Raw genomic sequence first — 18,086 nt, 5'->3', positions numbered from 1 at the left:
TAGATCGGGTGGACTTCCGCTGATCTCGGTAGCGTTCCCTATGCTCCCAGGCCGTATCCTCAGTCGGATACTAGTCCACTTCCAAATGTTCCGGAACTAGTCCGGAAATACGGAGTATGGGACGGTCATGAGCCAGAAGGCAGAGCCATGAGTCCTGTTAGCGCCGAAGTGGGCGTTTCGAGGGAGAGCGCAGGGTAAGCAGACAAGCATTCGCTTGGCAGATGGATCCACGCTGGAAGTACTGAAGGCCTTGTGGTTAGATGTTGGCCTATCGAGAAAGTAATCAGTATGCCGATGCCTGTCATGGCCACCATGCTAGACCACGTCATCCTAGTTGTAGTTTTCCTGTGTGCAATGGAGACCACAATGCGTTGCGGCAACGCCGAGCTTGTCCTTGAGACGGTGGTGGCATATGTCTTGGGGCCTGGGAAAGGGAGCGCGTACTCGGCAACCAAATGGAGACGACACGGAGTATGAAGGAAAAAAGGGGCCCAGCTCGAAACCGGACCGAGCCAGGAGGTGGCACAGCGGATATGTGCCAGAAAACGGAGGAAGCAGGAGCAAAGGCTAGAATCCACCCAGACGCAGGGGATCGGAAGCAGCTGCCGGAGTGAAAAAGTCAAGGCCACTATGACGGCACTCCTGGAAAAGTGTTGGAAATGGTCATGGGGTGAGGAACAGGAGGAGGATTTGCGTCAATTGAAGGACAGCTTATCGTGCCTGATGCACTTTCAAGACATCCTCCAGAGACCTGTCGGCAAGCAATGGTGGCCAAGTCCCCCTGCAAATGGGTTGCGAGTATGCGTGACAGGATCGCCACAGAGCCGGACAAGTTTTCCGACCCTTTCCTAGAAACTGTGTGTAGTCAATAATCAACACTCGGACACCGTTCTCACCAGTGAAGACCGCGAGAGAGGGTCACTTTGGAACCAGCCATCATGAGTAGTACACGTGTCAAAAGATACAGCGAGAATTGGGGGCACCGAGGCAAGTTTGCAAGGTTGGGTATAGAATTAGTTAAAGAACTGACGGTGAAGCAGGGTTATCGAAATTATTTTTGGAATATAAGGTAGAACAGAATATAATTTAAAACACTCAGATCGCCGCTATGAGGTTTATCGTGCGCTTCCGTGACTTGTTCGAACCAGTTCGAGTTGCGTGCAGCGTGTCGAAGCGTTTGATCGACTTATTTCAGTGACCTGTTCAACAACGCAATGATTCGCGTCCAGCGTTTAATGAACTTGCGGTTGTCACTTAGTTATGTGGCTGGCTAGGCGCACCACCGATCAACATGTTCCCTGTCGAATGATTCGGTTGAACGCTACCAACTGTTTGCACACGTATATGTATATATATATATGTATATATGTGTTCCTATATTAATTGATTTATTTATTATCATTGTCTTTAGTTTCTTTTTTTTTGTATATATGTGTTCCTATATTAATTTATTTATTTATTATCATTTTTTTAGTTTCTTTTTTTTTTTTGTTTATAATAGTATTATCTTGTTCAATTTTTGTCATTGCACAACAACTTTCACAACACTTTCACAGTTTGGTCACATAATGAGATGTCAACTACTTACAAAATTAAACTTTTTTTTTATTTTTTTTTTTTTTTTATTTTGCCCTGGAATCGATCAGTGCCTTCTGATCTCTACCAAGCGGAGTTAAGGGTATATTGTATAGTTATTATTTAATAACTTAAATGATAATTACAGACTTACAAATATATAACAATAATGGGAAAGGGATGTTTAAGTGATGCGCCTCTTTGGTAGGTCGTCGGGGTGTAGCCTTCGGAGGCGCCTCTCACTGATGGGCTCTGCCAGGGCCCTTGCGGCCGCGTTCGGATGCTGCACCAATTTGTCGGAGTATCGGCTGCTGAAGAAGTTGAGCTGATCTCCGACCTTTGTTAGGCGGAGATCGCGTTCGATGGCGTCTGTTGTTACGTACCATGGCAGGCCAGCAACCTTGCGTGCTGCCTTGGCTTGGACCACTCTTATGCGACGGAGCTGGTGTGCTGATGCCGTGCCCCAAACTTGGATCGCATATGTCCAGATAGGCGTTACCATCGTTTTGATAAGCAGTGTCTTCGTGGATATGTGCAGCTTGCTTTGAGGCTTTAGTAGCCAATCGAGCTTTTGAAGTCTTCTCAGACATTTTGCTCTCGTTGCTGCGATGTGAGGCCCCCATATGAGCCTTCGATCCAGGTGGACACCCAAGTAGCAGAAAGAGTTGGTCTGCTCAATGGTTCCTCCATCGAACCGTAGCCCCTGGCAGCTGTCTGGGCGCAGCGTAAAAGTGACGCAGGCGGACTTGGCACAGTTTATAGCGATGTTCCACATAGCTGTCCAGGTTTCGATCTGCAGCAGCCAGTCCTGCACTGCACTTGTAGCAGCTTGCAGATTTTTGTGGGAGGCTAGGAAGGCAGTGTCGTCCGCATATGTCGCCACCAGCAGTCTCGCAGGGCTGAGGTCTTCATTGCTTTGTCCTTGTGTGGGCAGGTCCGCCGTATACAGCGTGTACAGCATCGGACCGAGGACGCTGCCTTGTGGGACACCTGCTCTGATGCCCTTAATTGCCGACCTTTGGTCTTTAACGGCCACATTAAAGGTGCGTCCTGCCAGAAAGGAGCTAAGGATGCTGAAGTATGGCGCTGGGAGTATCAGTTTGATCTTGAACAGAAGACCATCGTGCCAGACCTTGTCAAACGCTTGTTTGACATCGAGGAAAACGCCGACGCAGTATTGCTTCTGCTCAAAAGCTTCTAGTACGTGTTTTACTGCCCGGTGGACCTGCTCGGGGCAGCCGTGAGACTTTCTGAAGCCAAACTGATGATCCGGGACCAGGCGCGTGACCTCGTCGAGTTCTAAGAGACGGCTTAGCAGAAGTCGCTCAAAGACTTTTGAGAGCGTCGGCAGAAGGCTTATAGGGCTCAAGTTGAGTTAGCGGCTTACCGGGTTTGGCGATCATCACAATTTTCGCATGTTTCCATTGCTCCGGAAAGTAAATTAAACTTAATACGATATTTATCCATGGTCCTTGGGCCTTGATCTTCGGGGACTGTATAAATGTTCTTTAAACGGCTGCGCCAGTTACCAGTAGCTGCCAGTAGTAGGATCAGTACATTTGTTAAATTGGCAGATTAAGATATGAGGCTTGCATGAGAACTGTCGCCTACTGTAGACCTATGTGTGGGCGATGAGCCGTTCCTCGATAGGTAGATTCGGTAACTCGCAAGCGCTATACGGGCGACGCTAGCATATGAGTGCACAGACACGCGCTCCATTCGTCGTCGGCGTCAAAGGACCGTCAAGGCGTCATGGAAGCGGCTGTATCGGGGCCCGAATTCCGGTCACGTATGGTGCAAAGTTGAATCGGCAAAACCTGTGATTTTCTTTTTTGGTTAAGTGGAAAATTAACAACGAAGTGAATAATGATACCACAAACAATACGGAATAAACAAATAAGTATTGAATGAAAAGGAGAATAAACGAGTGATAATAAAAAACTAATAATGAAATTATCAATAATAATTGTTATAATAAGAATAATACTAACAATAACGGACTACTATATTATATAGCCATGGGAACAATCGGCCGAAAAGTAGGTTCTTGTATGAAAAACTTTTTGTTTATCAAGATATCTTGACCAAAATCAGCATTAACTACTTTTCCCGTGCTTCTTAGATAGGAGCAAAGCACTATTAGCATTATGAAAAGGTTGGGTCTGCAAGGGTATTAATTCTTCGGCGTGCCGAACGCAGCCCTGGTTTCTCGTTTTTTTTGCGTTGAAACTCAATTTTTAGTATGGCTGTGATGAGGCGACGATAAGAAGTTCGGCATATTGAAGGTAGTTGTTAATTCGACTCCTGCATAGGGAACTTATTTTCTTTTAAATTTATTTTTATATATAATAAGGCAAACGAGCGCGAGCTGCATTCTGTGTTGGTAGAAGAAGGTTTAGGTTATTTCCTAATCTGGTAACACTGACTAGACCAGTGCTGTTATCGTTTGTATCTAATGAGCCGCAGAAATATTTAAAAGATTTTCCTATTGTGTTAACAAATTGGTTTTATAATAGAATTATGAGCATTAAACCAATTTATTTAGTCCTTGTCAACTTTTTCTCTAGCTTTTATTACATTTGATGGGCACAACTTCTTGTTAAGCGGGGAAACTTGTATCATTATAAAAATATATTAAGCTTTTTTATTGCATGAATATTATTTTATTTAGTCTTTAGCAAGGCATATTGATTTTATATTATTTGGCCATTAACTTACTAATGTAATTTGTTACTTCTGTTGTGTTTTAATTTCCTTTAGTAAGTTATACTCGTCTCTTAAAGAGATCAAATTAGATCTCAACGTTAAAGAGCGCAGAAGTGTAAAATAATAATATGGTTGTCAAAGCACATATCTTTTATTCATTTAAGAAGAAAATCGTTGTTTTTCTCTATAAATCTACCGGGCTTGCCCCGGCCTTGCCAGTGCCAAGTTTTGTGTTTAAGTTTGAGATATGACATTTCACGCTGATTCCGCCCGTCGATATAGAACTCCATGCGCAAAGGTTTACTTTTCATAGATGTTTGCAAATACGGTTAAGGTTCATCGAAAAATGAATCAAAAGTAACAATCAGCGGTTGCTGCTCATGTTAATCTTGTGGTGAAAATCTTGAAGCCGAAAAATATTCGTTCGTTCATTAAACTTTAGACCTTTATTATACCCTGAACCCCTTGAAAATGGGTAAAAAGGGTCTAATGTTTTTATACAAATGGATGTAACAGGCAGAAGGAAGCACCTCCGAGCGCATAAAGCCTATATATTCTTGATCTGCATCACAAGCCGAGTCGATCTAGCCGTGTCCGTCTGTCTGTCCGTCCGTCCGTATGTATGAATGCAAGGTTCTCAGAACCTATAAGAGCTAGAGATTTAGCTGTAGGTCCTCCTAGTCCCCGCGCAAATCGAGTTTGTTTCCGATATTCGATAACTTGCCCCGTTTCCAAGTAATCGATTTCGAAATCCTGTTTTTAAAGTAATTTTGGTAAATAATAAGAGCTAGAGTCACCAAACTTGACATGTAGCTTCAAGATTAGTATATATATATCAAGTATTCTTTTTTTTTATACCAATCGCCACCTCTCCGCTACCACCACATAGCTATAAATCATGTTAGTCAATTTTAAGCCACAATTTAAATGCAATTGTAATTTTGAGAACACACGAATATTTTATAGTATTATACAATAAGATCTACTGATGAATTTCATCAAGATCGGTTAAGAAACACAAAAGTTATGTGCGCACCTGCTAGCATCATAGCTGCTGCGCAAATTCCAAGAATTTCTGTATACATGTACACACACACACATTCATGCGTGTTTGCTTTGAATTCTATCAACAACATTGCCATTGCGATTGTATTGTTTTCTATTTGAATTCGTTTTTTTTTCATTAACAGTTAATTGTTGGTGCGACTATTGAGTAGAGGCGGAACTAAAAGCTTCCCTCACAAAATTTTTGTACCGCATTTTTCATCAAGCATCCATTTTGTAAAAATGTGAAACACTTATCAGATACACTTTCTGAGAGGCCTTAGATCAAATTGGCTTACAGAAACCTTGCCTATTCAGCCTTTGATCCGCCTTAACCATCCAAGGGACGTGGATTTTTCGAAAATTGTGAAACACGTATCAGATGAATTTGATCAAAGATCTTTCAAAATGATTTTGTAGCCCATCCGACTGGCTGTGATTGCGTAAGCATATTACTTTCATACGGTAGTGTTCCGCAAATTTACAATAGTTACGAATGTAATTTCCCAAATTTAAATACCTATTCATTAGGTTCTTATGTAGTGATTTGAAAAAAGAAGCTTTAAGCCAATTGCATACAACTTACAATTTCACTCAAAAAATCTTTTAATCCACCGAGCATTAATTTCCACCGAGGATGCTTGTATAAGTTGTTTTACGGCGCGAAGTGAACATACCTGTTATCACTAAGTCCTACTGGGTCTCGCATTTTTTTTGTAAGCAGCGCTCGCTTCATACACTAGAAGCGCACCGTTAGAATTAGTTTTTACTTACTGTCTGGCTACGCAGCCAAAACAGCAGCACTGATAAGAGCAGCATCGTCTTCTTATCTTGTAATACTTGCTCCGCGAAGCAACTGCTTAAATTTCGCTCTTAAGATTATTTACATTAAGCTGGCGCCTTTCGCTGTAACGATCATTTATTGCCCTAACATTACCTTTTTCGAAGGCCTCGATGCTGTGCGTCGAGGCTAGTTAAGTTCGTTCGCTTCGTGCATTTGGTACGCACTGGCCACTTGCATTATCAAAACATATTAATTTGTCGCAATTATCGCTTCGCTAAAATCGGCACGAACCACTTCGGGTTCGCTTGCCATTGTAAAACTATTGTTCTTAAATAATAAGCACAGACCAATTCGGTTCTGCCTGCTTATCGTTACTTATAATAAATATATAAATAAATTGGAACACAAATAATAAAATAAAGTTATTTATTTCTATTTGTGAAAGTTATTAAAAAAGCTCAATAGCGCAACATTTTGGTGACCCCGACGTGAATTTTGTTGTTGTTACATTATTGCTTTACATTAAAGCAACAAACCTAAAAGATCAGCTACCTGACATTTCGTTTTGTGCGGCTTATATACACATAAGCAATCGCCGTCGCTTTGCTTACTCTCTCGGTCGCTCAAAGTTTTTTGTTCTTTCGTGCGTAACTTATGTACAAGCTATTGCCGTTGCTTCGTTACATAGCTGGACACATGCGTTCGCCGAAGTTCTTACAGTTATTGTTTTCGAGCGGTTTACATGTACTAGCGATCACCGTTGTTAGATAGTCAGCTAGTTTCGCACACACTTTCTATCAACGCTTCTAATGGCAGCAGAAAATAACGCCTCTAGTGCAGTGCCCTCTGCAAACAGGGTGACTTTTCTGAAGCGCAAAGTCATTTCAATTCATGACAGTTTGCAAACACTTCAAAATGCTCTAACTAATTCGCCACTTAGTGCAATTGATGAGTGCGGTCTTAGTGTTAGGCTGAGGCAAATCAAGCGACTTCAGGCCTCATTTGATATAAGTCACACTAGCTTCGAAGAGCTAGACTTGGATGAAATTGTTAGCCAATTGCGTGAGGACTTCGACGAGTTAGCAATTTCTATGGAAATTTCGGCTCGGATTGAAATCGCGAAACGTGTCTCAATATTGCCCTGCTCGCTGAATGCATCATTGTGCAGATTATACTACAAAAGCTGGACCCATCATCACAAGCCAAGTGGGAAGAAAGGCTAGAGGATTCGACGGTCGTCAAATTGATACCATTGTGGGAGCATATGGCTACGTTTCTAGAGCAGAGATGCCGAACAATGGAAACCGTAAATTTTGCTATGGCAAGCTATGCCCATCAGGTGGGAAAAACCTGAGCAATTAACACAAGTAGATCGTCATTTATCGCCACTAACCACGACGCCCCTGTCTGCATTTTTTGTGATAGCCCTGGTCAGGGCATATATAATTGTTCCCGATTTGGAAACTTGTCCGCTGCATTACGGCTCAGGGAGGCAAAACGACTTGCATTGGGCTTGAATTGCCTAATGAAAGGTCATCAATTGCGATCATGCAGCTCTGGATGCTGTCGGACCTGCGGGGCGAAGCATCATTCCCTGCTGCATTTAAATAATTCTGGTTTTCCGTTTGGTCAGCTGACTGCGCCTGCTGATTCTTCTTCAATTGCCCACGCCTCTTTCGCTAAGTCGTCGCCATCTACCTCAACCTCCCTTGTTGCCCAGCATTTCAATAGTGATGTTTTCATCTTGGCTACTGCTATGGTGTTCGTTAAAAATCGCTCCGGCACTTTGATACCTTGTCGTGCCCTTTTGGATTCCTGCTCTCAGCTTCAACGTCTCGCCTTGCTCAACAGCTTAAAAGGCACAAGTCCTCAGCCATTGTCTCTGGTCTAGGAGATTCTTGTTTGGACGTCATACCAATAAGCCTTTCGTCGGTTCCTGACCCTGGAACGCAAACTACGAAATCGATTCAATATTCAAATTTTCTAAAGGAATACTTGGTCTGGGTCATATGTCGCCTGTCGCTCATGAGTCCGTAGGACTTTTTCAATATTTTCTTCCTCATCACTGTGTCTTTAGAGAAGACAGTTCAACGACAAAGTTGCGAGTCAGGATATTCATTAAATGAACTATTGATGGCTGGTCCTGTAATTCAAAGCTCGTTATTTCAAATCCTATTTCGCTTTCGTAATTTCCCGGTCGCCCTAACAGGAGATATTGGTAAAATGTGTCGCTGCGTACGCGTACGGACACAGTTACATACGGAACAAAGCCAGCTTGATTTCTCTCTGTCCGTGCTATGCATCAGCTGTCTGTGGATGAGGAAATTAACTTCCCAATTGTATCTCGGATTCTGCGGCGTGACTTCTACGTTGACGACCTCATTTCAGGTGGTGACTTGATTCAAAAAGCAAAGGAAATTCTTAGTCAGACGGCTGGAATCTTGGCAAGTGGGGATTCCAGCTGCGAAAATGGTGTTCAAATAATGAAGCTGTTCTAGAAGGGATACCCGAAGAGGACAGATAATCGTCTCTAAGGTTTTTTCTAAGGACTCAGCGTTGGACCGGTTGCTGTTTTCGTTCTCGTCCATTCAGCAGAGATCCAAACCATCCAAAAGATCGATTATAGGGCCCGTAATCGCTAAGGCTAAAATCTTTTTGCAGCAGATCTGGAAGGAGAAGCTTGATTGGGACGAGAGCCTGCCTTCATCACCAGCAACAGCTTGGAATGATCTTTGCTGCAGTTTTGAGAAAGCAAAATTTCTTAAATTTCCTCGTCTCGTGTCAATACCTGCAGCAGAGTTAGAAGTTCACGGTTTCTGCGACGCCAGCATCGAAACGTATGGGGCCTGTGTATACGTCAGTTCTCGACGACCACAAGCCAGTTGTCAGCTGTTGTGTTCCAAATCGCATATAGCTCCTCTGAAAACAATCACAGTTCCAAACCTAGAGCTCTATGGCGCCGTCTTATTAGCTAATCTTATGCGTGAGATATCTAAAATTGCACTCTTTGATGGAAAATTCTACTGCTGGTCGGATTCTTCTGTTTGCCTTTCCTGGATAAAGAACGAGCCCTGCAAGCTCAATGTGTTTGTAGCTAATCGTGTTACAGCAGTTCAAGAGCTAACAAATGGCATGGAATGGCGCTACGTTCCTACTTCACTTAATCCGGCAGATACACTCTCGAGAGGATCTACACCCAAAGAATTAAATCAATCGTCACTGTGGTTCAACAGCTCAGAATTTCTATGTGGAAACAAATTGGACTGGCCTGCTTCTTGCTTGCCAGAAAGGCCAGAACTCGAGCTAAGAATAAGTAATAGGTTCTAGTCGGGAACTCCCGACTAGGGGATACCCTGACCCCTCTTCTTCCAACACCAAATGCAGCTCGCGCTACGCGCTCGTTTGATTTAGTAGTAATAAACAAATATGAAAATAAAAAATAAAAATTGTTCCCTTGGCAGGGTTCGATCTCGCAACTAACCGCACCACTTACCGCTGCATCTACTCAAGGGCCACACCAATAATTGAGCTTTAATGAGAAAAAAACCAATTAAAATAGCAGCAAAAAAAAACAATACAATCGCATTTGCAATGTTGTTGATAGAATTCAAAGCAAACACGCATGAATGTGTGTGTTTATATATACAGAAATTCTTGGAATTTGCGCAGCAGCTATGCTGCTAACACGAGCGACATAACTTTTGTGTTTCTTAACCGATCTTAATGAAATTTTCGACAGTACATCTTATTGTAGAATAAAATAAAGAACATTTGTGTATTCTCAAAAATTCAATTGCACAAAATCGTGGCTTAAATTGATGGGCAATACAAGTTGGATAATTAACTTGATTTATAGCTTTGCGGTGGTAAAGGGGATGTGGCGATAGGTATAAAATGAAAGATACTTGATATATATATATACTATTCTAGAAGCTACATGTAAGTTTGGTGAATCTAGCTCATATTATTTCTGAAATTGTTCAAAAAACAAGATTTCGATATCGATTTTTATCGATTACTTGGAAACGCTGCAAGTTATCGAATATCGGAAACAAACTCGATCTGTATATATTTCATATTTCAAGTCTATAGCTCTTATAGGTTCTGATATCCTTGCGTTCATACATACTGACAGACGGACAGACGGACGGACGGACGGACGGACAGACAGACAGACGGACATGGCTAGATCGACTCGGCTGCTGATGCTGATCAAGAATATATATACTTTATGCGGTCGGAGATGCTTCCTTCTGTGTGTTACATACAGCGTTGACTATTGTGGACCATTTTTCTATAAGCCAGACGTACGTATTAAAGCACCAGTCAAATGCTACATGGCTGTCTTCGTCTGCTTCGCGACTGAAGCAGTTCACCTGGAGCTGGTCAAGAATCTATAGACGGCTTCATTCTTGAATGCGCTCAAGAGGTTTATAGCGACTCGAGGCAGGCCAGATATGGTCGGATAACGCTACCAACTTTGTCGGCGCCAAGAACGAGCTTCTGGAACTCAAGCGTCTTTTCATCAGTCGCGATCATATTGAATCAGTGCACAAGTTTTGCATGGCTGACTCCATTGATTGGAAGTTTATTCCCCCTCGTTCGCCGCATTTTGGCGGCCTTTGGGAAGCAGCAGTGAAGACAGGGAAGCATAATTTGTATCGTGCTGTCGGCTCTTGCGTTCTTAACTTCGAAGAACTTCGCACCCTAGTCTGCCACATAGCATCGATAATTAACTCCAGGCCATTGTTTCCTCTTTCAGAAGATCCAGCAGACCTAGATGTGCTCACTCCAGCTCATTTCTTAATTGGTGGACCCAGCTCATCGTTCGTTGAGCCTGATGTGATGCACCTTCAATTCAATCGTCTGGATGGCTGGCAACGCGTAACACACCTTCAACAACTGTTTTGGTCCCGCTGGCGTGAAGAATATTTTTAACGCTGCTTCAGAAGCGCTCCAAATGGCGTACTGCGAAACCAGGCCTATGTGTCAACGACATAGTCCTCGTAAAGGATGAAAATCTGCCGCCTCTAAGGTGGCCATTGGCGAGGATCACGGAGCTAATCGTGGGAAATGATGGAGTCGCTCGAGTAGCCATCTTGCGCACCGCAACAGGAGAGATAAGGAGAGTTGCAAACAAGCTGTGCCTACTGCTCATCAAGGACTCAGTTGAAAGCCCATGCCTTTCAACGGGGGGAGAATGTCTGGCTACGCAGCCAAAACAGCTGGAGCGACCTCGCCACTGATAATCGTCTTCTTATCTTGTAGTACTTGCTCTGCGAAGCAACTGCTTAAATTTCGCTCTTAAGATTATTTACATTAAGCTGGCGCCTTTCGCTGTAACGATCATTTATTACCCTAACATTACCTTTTACGAAGGCCTCGATGCTGTGCGTCTAGTCCTAGTTAAGTTCGTTCGCTTCCTGCATTTGGTACGCATCGGCCACTTGCATTATAAAAACATATTAATTTGTCGCAATTGTCGCTTCGCTTAAATCGGCACGTACCAATTCGGGTTCGCTTGCCTACAAAACCTATTGTTCTTAAATAACACAGATAACTTAATAAACACAGACCAATTCGGGTCTGCCTGCTTATCGTAACTTATAATAAATATATAAATAAATTGGAACACAAGAAAAAAAAAAAGTTATTTATTTCTATTTGTGAAAGCTATTGAAAAAGCTCAATAGCGCAACACTTACAAAAGTCGATCGCTCGCAGCTGCACAATTTACCCTTTCGTCGAGGTTCATTTTCGTTATGTTCATGCAGCTGAGCAGAAGTGAAAGAGAACAAAAGCGGGAATGTAAGTTCATAAGCTTGTAAAATATAAGTTGTTAAATAATGGAAGGAAAATAAAGATTTTAGCGTAAATCGAATCGTACATTGTACATCGTACATTGTACATCGTACAGAGTACAGCGAACCACGAATCAAACCGTTTCGTATTGTATAGTATCGAATCGTACCATATACCATCGAAAGAATTGTTTTTTTTGGACGCTAGAAATCGCTGCCAAATACGTGCGCCGGCATGAGTCTCGGTGCCTACAATCTGAAATATTCTCTGCGGCAGAGAGTGTCTGCGGTTGTCTTTGCTACGGCGAAGATTTCTGCGAAGCCAGCAACTTGCAAACTCGTAACCTGAGCTGCCTATAGAGAGACACGTGATACAAGAGTTAGACTCAAATACTCAATCACCTCAAACGGGATTTCATAGTATTGGTGTGGCGAGATGGCTGACGGTGATGAACAAGATGCAAGTGCGAGAAGGACAACAAGTAGTATTTAACCCGTGTAAAACTGCAAAGTTTGTAATGGCATAATCAACGGGACAGGCTAACAGATCGCCTGGAAACACTGAAATTTATAGCGTCTGTCCGTCTACGTCGTCTGCAGCCACTGGGCCAAGGGAAATTTCAACACCGATGCAGCAAAGAACAAAGGAAGAGGGAGCATCCTTTGACCCTTTGGGATACCAGAACGTGATCTGCAAGAAGAAACACGTTGCGGCAAGTTTAAGTGTACACCGTACACTAGGCTACGGAGCCCAGTAGTACATGGGCCACACCTGTCTGGGAGCGCTCAATAGATCGATTGAGTGCGCACCACGGCAGCAATTCGATAATGTTCATTGTAATAGTGCGACGCCATGGAATGGATCACAAACATCTCCGCAAATCAGTGCGCGATTTGTCATCATCCAAAATTTACAAATATTTACAGGCAAACCAGAGGAATGGCTGATCTTTATCAGCAATTATGATCAATCCACAGAGAGATGTGGATTCAGCAGCGAGAAAAATCGCATCATTCTTCAGAAGTGCCTCAGAGGGAAAGCCCTGGATGCGGTGCGTGGGAAACTTATGATCCCAGCTACACTGCTGTATGCTATAGGCAAATTGCGAATGTTGTATGTATATGGAGAGGAGCCAGCAATAAAATCAGACAACATGAACTCTGTTATCCGACTGGCCTTAGCTGTCCAAAATTATTGCGGAACGATAGCGGCCACTGGTATGCACGAATATCTTTACGCGAATATCCCGCGCTGCTAAGCGAGCTTGTTGACAAGATGCCCGTTGATAAAAACGAACATATTATGTTGACTGAAGTAAAAACAATTGAAACGAATTGTTACGTTTGCCCTTTTCGCATTATTAGTAATATTAGCAATTAAAGCAAACAAAATGTAAATATTATCTGATTGTGCAGAGTTGCAATATTAAGGTATGTTCACTCTGATGGTTTTGCCGACTTGTAAAATTGCAATGCCAAATATATACACCTCAAATTAGAGCTTTTGAACGTACATAAAACAAAAATTTTACTAAAAAACAAAAACGAAATTATTTGCAATTGTAAATTTATTTTATTAATATTTGTTATTTATTTACATACGATTTGAAGTGTGCGCTAAAATAAACTTAAAATATATATTTTATTAATTACTTAGTTAACATTTTGCCCGGCTTGAGGTCTGGATAAACTATACATTAATGATTGAATATTTATATTCATTTATATGTTATATATATCATAGCATATCATCACTAACCAAATAACATATAGACCGGACAAACCGTACTTTTGATGGTGACATTCGTTATTTCTGCGGCTGGTCCAAACTCGCCTTCGTTTTTGTTCGGGTTCGAGACATGCCCGCATGCTCTCAGAGCAAGAGAGTAAGAATACATATGGCCTGTGTCGGGGATCGGCAACGCTGTCTTTTTACTCGCTCTCTCTACAAGAAACTGCTGTGGCTTACTCTCATCCATATGATTTGTGCGATAGAACGGCATCGCTGTTTTTTATCTCGCTCCCACTACAGGAAACTGCTTTGGCTTACTCTCAGTGCTCTTTCAATTTGTCTACGTACCGTTTAAATGTTTGTGTGTGTATGTGTCCGCACAACCAAAAATGCCCACAAATTCAATTTTTCTCAAAAGTCGGTGGCATATCTTCCCTTTTGAGGGGACGAGTAATATGAAATAATGAAAGGGTTTGCCCCGTCGATGCGAAATTCTTTCATTTTAGCTCGTTCTTCTTCGAAAGGGTACCTAAGCGTTGGCATGTGTGCATTTAAAAGTTTTTGGACTTGCGATTCACGCATACTTGCGTATTTTGTATATGAATAGAAGCATTTATGCGCTTGTGTGCCTGTTGGTCCCTGCCTGCCTGTCCGATGCAAATTTGGCAATATTTTTGGACTTCTGAATTTCGAGCTCTACACACACACACAGAGACACAAATGTGTGTGAATGGGCTGATCATGGGCGCAAAATTTAAAAATATCATTATTGGCACGCGCCTGACGCGCGCCCTTCTTTTTATGATTTAGGGTTTGATTTGAATAGCCTGAATATGATAAATCAATAAAATCAATAATACAATAAATATATACATACATACATACATATGTATATACATAATTGAAGATTTTAATTTTTGCACAAATATTCGCTGGTCATAAAATTATTTAAGTGATCAGTCACTTGATCTATGTATGTACATACATATGTACATATGCAAGTGCAGGTGCTTGCCAAAAGTTGACCCTTTCGGCCCAACGGGCTGCTGCAGGTAATAAGGGGTCAACATTCATTCATCAATTCAAGCCCTAAATCATAAAAAGAAGGGCGCGCGTAGGCGCGTGCCAATAATGATATTTTTAAATTTTGCGCCCATGATCAGCCCATTCACACACATTTGTGTCTGTGTGTGTGTAGAGCTCGAAATTCAGAAGTCCAAAAATATTGCCAAATTTGCATCGGACAGGCAGGCAGGGACCAACAGGCACACAAGCGCATAAATGCTTCTATTCATATACAAAATACGCAAGTATGCGTGAATAGCAAGTCCAAAAACTTTTAAATGCACACATGCCAACGCTTAGGTACCCTTTCAAAGAAGAACGAGCTAAAATGAAAGAATTTCGCATCGACGGGGCAAACCCTTTCATTATTTCATATTACTCGTCCCCTCAAAAGGGAAGATATGCCACCGACTTTTGAGAAAAATTGAATTTGTGGGCATTTTTGCTTGTGCGGACACATACACACACAAACATTTAAACGGTACATAGACAAATTGAAAGAGCACTGAGAGTAAGCCAAAGCAGTTTCCTGTAGTGGGAGCGAGATAAAAAACAGCGATGCCGTTCTATCGCACAAATCATATGGATGAGAGTAAGCCACAGCAGTTTCTTGTAGAGAGAGCGAGTAAAAAGACAGCGTTGCCGTTCCCCGACACAGGCCATATGTATTCTTACTCTCTTGCTCTGAGAGCATGCGGGCATGTCTCGAACCCGAACAAGAACGAAGGCGAGTTTGGACCAGCCGCAGAAATAACGAATGTCACCATCAAAAGTACGGTTTGTCCGGTCTATATGTTATTTGGTTAGTGATATCATATATCCAAAATCCGGTATGGGTATCCTTTTAAATCTGAAAACATACTTTTTAATTACAAACTGAGAAAATAAGGTTTAAACAGAATAATGAATGAACGTTAAAAGAAATAATATTTAGGTTTCCAAATAACATTTAGGTTTAAGCAAATATTAATCTAATCTAGTCTTTATATCAAATATTGATATAAAACTGTGTCTGGCTACGCAGCCAAAACAGCTGGAGCGACCTCGCCACTGATAAGAGCAGCATCGTTTTCTTATCTTGTAATACTTGTAATACTGCGAAGCAACTGCTTAAATTTCGCTCTTAAGATTATTTACATTAAGCTGACGCTCTTCGCTGTACCGATCATTTATTGCCCTAACATTACCTTTTACGAAAGCCTCGATGCTGTGCGTCGAGTCCTAGTTAAGGCTAAGAACAAGTAAGAGGTTCTAGTCGGAAACTCCCGACTAGGGGATACCCTACACCCTCTTCTTCCGACACCAAATGCAGCTCGCGCTACGCGCTCGTTTGATTTAGGAGTAATAAACAAATATGAAAACAAAAAACAAAAATCAAAAGAGCATCTACTCAAGGGCCACACCAATATTCTCAAAAATTCAATTGCACAAAATCGTGGCTTAAATTGATGGGCAATACAAGTTGGATAATTAACTTGATTTATAGCTTTGCGGTGGTAAAGGGGATGTGGCGATAGGTATAAATTGAAAGATACTTGATATATGTATATATACTATTCTAGAAGCTACATGTAAGTTTGGTGAATCTAGCTCATATTATTTCTGAAATTGTTCAAAAAACAAGATTTCGATATCGATTTTTATCGATTACTTGGAAACGCTGCAAGTTATCGAATATCGGAAACAAACTCGATCTGTATATATTTCATATTTCAAGTCTATAGCTCTTATAGGTTCTGATATCCTTGCGTTCATACATACTGACAGACGGACATACGGACGGACGGACGGACGGACAGACAGACAGACGGACATGGCTAGATCGACTCGGCTGCTGATGCTGATCAAGAATATATATACTTTATGCGGTCGGAGATGCTTCCTTCTGTGTGTTACATACAGCGTTGACTATTGTGGACCATTTTTCTATAAGCCAGACGTACGTATTAAAGCACCAGTCAAATGCTACATGGCTGTCTTCGTCTGCTTCGCGACTGAAGCAGTTCACCTGGAGCTGGTCAAGAATCTATAGACGGCTTCATTCTTGAATGCGCTCAAGAGGTTTATAGCGACTCGAGGCAGGCCAGATATGGTCGGATAACGCTACCAACTTTGTCGGCGCCAAGAACGAGCTTCTGGAACTCAAGCGTCTTTTCATCAGTCGCGATCATATTGAATCAGTGCACAAGTTTTGCATGGCTGACTCCATTGATTGGAAGTTTATTCCCCCTCGTTCGCCGCATTTTGGCGGCCTTTGGGAAGCAGCAGTGAAGACAGGGAAGCATAATTTGTATCGTGCTGTCGGCTCTTGCGTTCTTAACTTCGAAGAACTTCGCACCCTAGTCTGCCACATAGCATCGATAATTAACTCCAGGCCATTGTTTCCTCTTTCAGAAGATTCAGCAGACCTAGATGTGCTCACTCCAGCTCATTTCTTAATTGGTGGACCCAGCTCATCGTTCGTTGAGCCTGATGTGATGCACCTTCAATTCAATCGTCTGGATGGCTGGCAACGCGTAACACACCTTCAACAACTGTTTTGGTCCCGCTGGCGTGAAGAATATTTTTAACGCTGCTTCAGAAGCGCTCCAAATGGCGTACTGCGAAACCAGGCCTATGTGTCAACGACATAGTCCTCGTAAAGGATGAAAATCTGCCGCCTCTAAGGTGGCCATTGGCGAGGATCACGGAGCTAATCGTGGGAAATGATGGAGTCGCTCGAGTAGCCATCTTGCGCACCGCAACAGGAGAGATAAGGAGAGTTGCAAACAAGCTGTGCCTACTGCTCATCAAGGACTCAGTTGAAAGCCCATGCCTTTCAACGGGGGGAGAATGTCTGGCTACGCAGCCAAAACAGCTGGAGCGACCTCGCCACTGATAATCGTCTTCTTATCTTGTAGTACTTGCTCTGCGAAGCAACTGCTTAAATTTCGCTCTTAAGATTATTTACATTAAGCTGGCGCCTTTCGCTGTAACGATCATTTATTACCCTAACATTACCTTTTACGAAGGCCTCGATGCTGTGCGTCTAGTCCTAGTTAAGTTCGTTCGCTTCCTGCATTTGGTACGCATCGGCCACTTGCATTATAAAAACATATTAATTTGTCGCAATTGTCGCTTCGCTTAAATCGGCACGTACCAATTCGGGTTCGCTTGCCTACAAAACCTATTGTTCTTAAATAACACAGATAACTTAATAAACACAGACCAATTCGGGTCTGCCTGCTTATCGTAACTTATAATAAATATATAAATAAATTGGAACACAAGAAAAAAATAAAGTTATTTATTTCTATTTGTGAAAGCTATTGAAAAAGCTCAATAGCGCAACACTTACAAAAGTCGATCGCTCGCAGCTGCACAATTTACCCTTTCGTCG

This window comes from Drosophila montana, unplaced genomic scaffold (genome assembly GCF_035044405.1).
Source record: "Drosophila montana isolate Dmon_TW-CO22-7 unplaced genomic scaffold, ASM3504440v1 contig_1498_1, whole genome shotgun sequence".
In the NCBI taxonomy this organism is placed as follows: Eukaryota; Metazoa; Arthropoda; class Insecta; order Diptera; family Drosophilidae; genus Drosophila; species Drosophila montana.
Note: the sequence above shows the minus strand (reverse complement) of the source record.